The sequence below is a fragment of the Gopherus evgoodei genome, chromosome 10 (assembly GCF_007399415.2).
Source record: "Gopherus evgoodei ecotype Sinaloan lineage chromosome 10, rGopEvg1_v1.p, whole genome shotgun sequence".
Lineage (NCBI taxonomy): Eukaryota > Metazoa > Chordata > Testudines > Testudinidae > Gopherus > Gopherus evgoodei.
In genome coordinates, this window is record NC_044331.1 from 64069109 (window position 1) to 64075750 (window position 6642).

The following is a 6642-nucleotide window of genomic DNA, read 5'->3' on the forward strand; positions in this document are numbered from 1 at the left end:
ATTAGTTGGATTGATCCTCCCATGTCTGGTTATGGTGGCTTTTAGGAGCATAATCTGCCAACAATGTGGTGCAACCTAGCCCCATTGGAGAATCTAGTCCTGCACTTTCTTTACTGGTTATAAATCTTGTGCAGTGTACAGTACTTTGTCACTGGATTTTCTTTGTGTTCATGAGTGGTAAAAGATGGTCCCGTAGCAGAACTAAGTATGAATTGTCTTTGTAAGTTACCATGCAGGTAGCCTTAAAATGTTATTCTTCTCAAGACCTTACTATCATAGCTTTAGCTTCAGCTGTCACCCTTCATAATAATAATAATATTACTTAGTACTTGTCTATTGCTTTACAGCTTCAAAATGCTGGAAGGAGTCACAGAAACAATCAAAGAGGAGTAATTCAGCATTCATGTTAGTTACTGCTGACCTCCCAGAGGCCTCATTATCCCAAACTATATTAAAATGCCTAATTAATTATTATTATTTGTGATTAATTATTGAGTTGTTCACTGCAGTATAGTTAAGCAGTCTTGGTGTTTGCCTTATAAACTCTTAGCTGGAGGAGTGTATAGTTCTGTCATGAGAATTTTCTCTCTGGTGAACCTTGCCCAACAAAATTCTAGGAGGGACACATATATACAATATGTGTATTGGGGGGGTTTAATTTATAGGGGATGGTTGAGGACAGGGACTCCTTGTTCTCTATTGCCTATCACCTTGTGATGTCATTTACCTGTGCAAAGTCATTAGACATTTGCTCTAAAATGCTATCACAGCTGTGATAAGGTCTCAAGACCTTACTATCATAGCTTTAGCTTCAGCTGTCACCCTTCAGAATAATAATAATATTACTTAGTACTTGTCTATTGCTTTACAGCTTCAAAATGCTGGAAGGAGTCACAGAAACAATCAAAGAGGAGTAATTCAGCATTCATGTTAGTTACTGCTGACCTCCCAGAGGCCTCATTATCCCAAACTATATTAAAATGCCTAATTAATTATTATTATTTGTGATTAATTATTGAGTTGTTCACTGCAGTATAGTTAAGCAGTCTTGGTGTTTGCCTTATAAACTCTTAGCTGGAGGAGTGTATAGTTCTGTCATAAGAATTTTCTCTCTGGTGAACCTTGCCCAACAAAATTCTAGGAGGGACACATATATACAATGTGTGTATTGGGGGGGTTTAATTTATAGGGGATGGTTGAGGACAGGGACTCCTTGTTCTCTATTGCCTATCACCTTGTGATGTCATTTACCTGTGCAAAGTCATTAGACATTTGCTCTAAAATGCTATCACAGCTGTGAGTGAGTGAAGGATTTTAATTTGGTAATATTTTGCCCAAATTGCACAGGGGTAAATGACTATACGTATTCCAAGGGCACAGAAAATAGACTTTAAAAGTTTATCACTTTTCCTTCCAAGACAATGTTTTGTGCTCCTGTAATTCAAAAACATCATTGCTTTTGAGAATGAAAATGTTTCATTTATTGGTCCATACTATAATGCAAACTGGGTCCCATTTCATATTTAAATTAATAAATATGTAAGCACCTAATTTCTATTATTTATGCTTACATATCAGCTCCTAAGAATATAGAATAACATTTGCATAGCTTGTTAAATATATACATTTCCTCTATAAGCAAATTATTGCTTTTCTTACCATTACTGATTTATAGAATGACTAGCAGATGGACACAAATGTAACTTATGCTGTTTGGGACAGAGACCGTCACTTTGGGGCCGAGGGGGAGAGGGAGGTGGGGCGATGTTTGGCACAATGGGCCCCTGATCCTTTCTGGGGCCTATAGATGCCTATTTGGGGCCTAAGATTCCTATTATGGACTCACACAAGGACAGGTTGTAACAGCTCTAAATCAAATAAAGAATACATGTTTTAACAATTGTTCCTGCACAAGCATTAGTGATTTCATGAATGCCTCTGTTTGGCATCTGATGTCTAGGCACAAAGTTTAAAGGATTGTTTGCCAAGAAATTAATGTTTCACTCTGAATTTCTTGGCTTTTGTTGGTCTAAATCTGTATTTTAGTATGATCAACTTGTTTGATTGTGACTTAATATCTCACAAAAATTGAACTGAACTCATTGAATCTTGTCACTTAGGAGAGGAGTCTCACTGATGATAGGAAAGTTTTGTCTCTGTTAAGCTGTCTAGCACTCTAAAAAAGGACATTTAATAACTGTTTCCCACAGCTTGCTGGGGTTGACAAGGCTTCTGTTCCACATGTGGCTGTTGAAAGGTTCTCTGCTATTTAAGAATGGCATTTTTTTTCTGCCCTTTGCTAACAAGAAGTCTTCCTCATTTGTACTGTTACCTTCAGGTGTGTGGTGCATAATGTCTAGGAAGCTCTACAATAAAGTGTCATTAAAGGATATCCTGTTCCAAGTGGCTTTGTCAATAACTGTTAAGGCTGTTCAAGAGGAACATAAACCATGAAATAGTAATTGTTAATTGACTACTGTAAAACAATCTAAGAATGTCCATGCGGCATAAACATGCTGTATTGCAGAATGCACCTATTTATATCCAATTATTTCCATATGTTGATAGGGTACAGGAACACTATATGTATAGACTAGCAGAGAAAGTGTTCAATGAATATTTATCTGAAGCTATTGAAACTTTTTTCTATAAATATGTATTCATATCACACAAAAACTCTGATAAATTAACATTAAGATTGCAAAGTCAAGCACTCAAAAGTTAGGAAATGTAGAATTAAGGTTGCCTATGGAGATGTTTTCGGAAAACGGTGGAATATTTGCTGAATAATTGTAGCTTCTCATAAGCAGTTTGTTGTGAATATTTGCTATTCAACATTTGAACTTTGGACACACAGGAATAGAAACAACAACATGATTTTTGTAATGCTCAGATTTCAAGTGTGAATGCTTGTGAAATTTGCTTTTCCATTAATATTCTGCGGCATTCACTTAAGATTTGCTATTCCAGTAAACAATCCTTGCATTTGTTTGCTAGAATATGAAATATTGCCCAAAAGGAGTGCAAACACAATTGAAGAAAATTCATTAAAAAATATGTTTGGTATATTATACCTGAGTAGATTAATGCAGTGTTATAACAAGTGTGCTGATTTACTGAGTTTCTCCCTTGAGGTCTTTCAAAGGGGCATTGACTCCACTTCAATAAAATCAGCATTTAAGGGTTGTAGTGGAAATGTCAGAGAGAAAACAGCATTTCATCACCTGTCACTGCAACAAATACAGTGATACCTGACCAACATGAGATGGTCAAGCTAGACAGCAAGAATGAGCCATGAACCTACTTGAGGAAGTGTGGCTTTATGGGGGAAAAAAAGAGGTAATATATTAAAATACTGCTTAGAAAGCTACTAAATATAGCCTCTTCCAGTAAATTAAAGTATGAGGTTTGGCAAACATTGATATTTACAAAATCTGTAATTATGTATATAAAGCATTCGGTGACACCTGTGTTTTCTCTTGTATCCTTTCTCTAGCTCCTGGAAGCTTTCAGTGGGCCTACTTCCCAAGACAGCTGCAGCCAGGCTTCTGTATGAGCCTTTTGCTCTCAAACCCAAGATCTCTGGGTCTGTGCCATAGCATTTTCCAATAGGTTTTACTTGCTGTACCTTCCATAGGATACAAATAAATCCAGTTTCAATGCCTGACACAAATTCTGCAGTTGGAGAATTGGAAGCCAGCAGAGGAGGTTCCTCTTCTTCTTTGGTGCTTGGCTGAAACAAGTCACACGCACAGCCCTCACCCTCCTACCCTGTTACACTTTGGTTCAGAGGAGCCCTGTTGTGTTTGGCCCTTATTATAGAAGCAGGAACTTCTTTGCTTTTATGTTTGGGTTTAAAATAAAGCTTCCCCCAACTGTATTTGGCATGCATCATTGCAACAGAGGGTTTAGATCTCTAGCCATAATTCATAGTTGATGACAAAGGCAAAAAAAACCCACCACTTAGGGTATGTCTATACTGCAATTAGACACCTGTGGCTGGCCCGTGCCAGCTGACTCAGGTTCATGGGGCTTGGGCTGAGGGGCTGTTTAATCGTGGAGTAAACATTCAGGCTCAGGCTGCAGCCTGAGTTCTGGGACCCTCCCACTTTGCAGAGTCCTAGAGCCTGGGCTCATACACCACAATTAAACAGCCCCTTAGCCTGAAGCCCATGAACCCGAGTCAGCTGGTATGGGCCAGCTGTGGGTATCTAATTGCAGTGTAGGCATACCCTTAGTCCACTCAATCCCAGGTAACAAAGTCCAACAAATAATCCAAATGTCCTTACAAAAGATCTTCAGCCCCAACTGCAGGCTCCATGGTCCTCATACCTTTCTGTCAGGGTTCTACATAGGTCCACATCCCTTTCCTCTGGGGCTTCACACCACCTCCTTCAATTCCAGAGAGTGACTGCAGGGCTCTTTCTTTTCCCTGCAGCTCCCTTCTGTTCTAAACTTCCTGCTTTTATAATGACCATGCAGCCCTTCCATATGAGAAGTATACATCTAGATATGTTAAGAAAACCAATTTTGTTTTAATTCCATTTTCTCTGTTTTCTCATATACCTCGTTTTTGTAGGATTAATGTTGTGTGGGTGATTTCACATAATGTCCCCAAAGAGAAAAAATTACTATAATCTCTAATGAGAAGTTTTGAAGGGTAAATAGCTTCTGAAACCTGCTGCCCTGTCTGTCTCAGTTACAGAGAAGTGTTATCCCAGCAAGTTGTGGTACCATCAGGCTGCAGAGGATGAAGATGAGGGCAGAGGTCAGTGGTCCAAACAGGAGCTAAGAGGGGGTTGGTCATAATGCTTCTTTTCAGTTTCTGCCAGGTGTCAAACAAATATTTATTACTACCCTCATATTGATATCACCCTTACAAACTTGTCAGTTTTGCCTTTGATAAATAAATAAGGGTACATTTCAGTATTTGTAGCATTCCCTATCTTGATTGTAAGAAATTCTGCAGATACAGAATAATCCTTCTAATAAATTTTATCTTCTTATCTGACACTCTCAATATAGTATCTGAGCACTTCCCAAATGGACTCTGCCTTTCTTTTGTTCCAACAAGCAGACTGCTTTTCTTCCTCCTCCTCTTCACGGTCCATGAATAAATTAAAAAGGAAAAATAACATTCACATGTTGAGTCTCTGTCAGTACAGCAGTCAAAACTGCTAGTAACATCATGGTAATACGATTCTAGCATGGTTTCACTTGCCAACCTCATTAGAATACTGCAAACAATAACTGTATTGAAATCTGGCTGCTTTTAGTACCATTTCAACTATAACGTGGTGACAGTGCAAACTGTCATTGGGAATTAGAAAAAAGCCTAGGGGAAGAAAATACTATGTGCTGTTTAACAAGGTGGAATTATTCCCTGTATTTGTTAGGGCCCTGTAACTGTTACCTTGAGAGAAGAATGAATCAGGTCTCCCCTTTTCCCCTAGTCATGGTTTCAGACAGAATTTAAATAGCTCCAGGAAGATTAGCTGAATGATAGACTCAGGACAAGACAGGATTTCTCCACTTAAGAGGAAGAAAGGAAGCCTATTTGTCAATATCCTGTCAACAAAGCATGCTGGGAAGGGGCACTTCATAATGCAGGTTGTTCTGCTTCTCAGGGTATGGCTACACTTGAAACTTCAAAGCGCTGCCGTGCGAGTGTGGTCGCAGCACCAGCGCTGGGAGAGAGCTCTCCCAGCGCTGCACGTACTCCACATCCTGATGGGGTTTGCGCGGCTCCAAGTGCTCCCAGCACTGCGGCACTGTTTACACTGGCACTTTACAGCACTATATCTTGCAGCGCTCAGGGGGGTGTTTTTTTCACACCCCTGAGCAAGAAAGTTGCAGCGCTGTAAAGCACCAGTGTAGCCAAGGCCTAAGTCAGTGCTTGTAAAGACAGCAGTTGAGGGGAAGGGGTAGCAAGCAGAACAAAGCAGATTACTAAGCAAATGAAACCTAACACACAAACTAAGCTAGTTTCACTAAAGAAATTGGTTACAAATAGTATTTCTCACCCTAAATATTGTTGCAGGCAAAGTACAGAAAGTCTTGAAAGGCAGCTGCACTGGTCTCTCTCTTGAGACCTTAAATATTATTACTCACAAGCTGGACACCCTTCCAGCTTGGGCTCAATCCTTCTCTCCCCTGTTCAGTTCTAGATTCCAGGTCTTTTTCAGTGTCTCTTTGGGTGGGAGAGGCAGAAGAGAACCATGATGATGTCAGTCCCCTGCCTTATATAGCTCTTGTGTAAGGTGGGAACCCCTTTGTCTTTTCTAGTGGAAAATCACTAACATTCCAAAAGGGGAGATGGGGTGTCCTGCACCAGGTGACTCGGACCTCTGTCTCTGCATGGCTGTGGCAGCCTAGAAGCAATGGCTATCTTCAGTGGCCACAGGAATTCTAAGCTCTTTCATAGGGCTTGTCTACATCAGAAAGTTGCAGCGCTGGTGAGGGAGTTACAGCGCTGCAACTTAGGAGGTGTACACATCTGCAGGGCACCACCAGCGCTGCAACTCCCTGTTTGCAGCGCTGGCCGTACTCCCGTTTTGTCTCGGGTGTAGAGGATCCAGCGCTGGTGATCCAGCGCTGGTAATCAAGTATAGACACTTACCAGCGCTTTTCTTGACCTCCGTG

The 6642-nt window shown here is 40.4% G+C and overlaps 1 long non-coding RNA gene across 1 annotated transcript; it reads right to left on the reverse strand.

Annotated features, from left to right (window-relative positions):
* Positions 1-3122: 3122 nt before the first annotated feature.
* Positions 3123-5094, reverse strand: LOC115659054. Its single transcript, XR_004002430.1, has 3 exons — positions 4921-5094; positions 4567-4825; positions 3123-3230 (listed from the first exon to the last, which is right to left on the reverse strand). It is a non-coding gene; the product is annotated as an uncharacterized LOC115659054 (long non-coding RNA).
* Positions 5095-6642: the final 1548 nt, after the last annotated feature.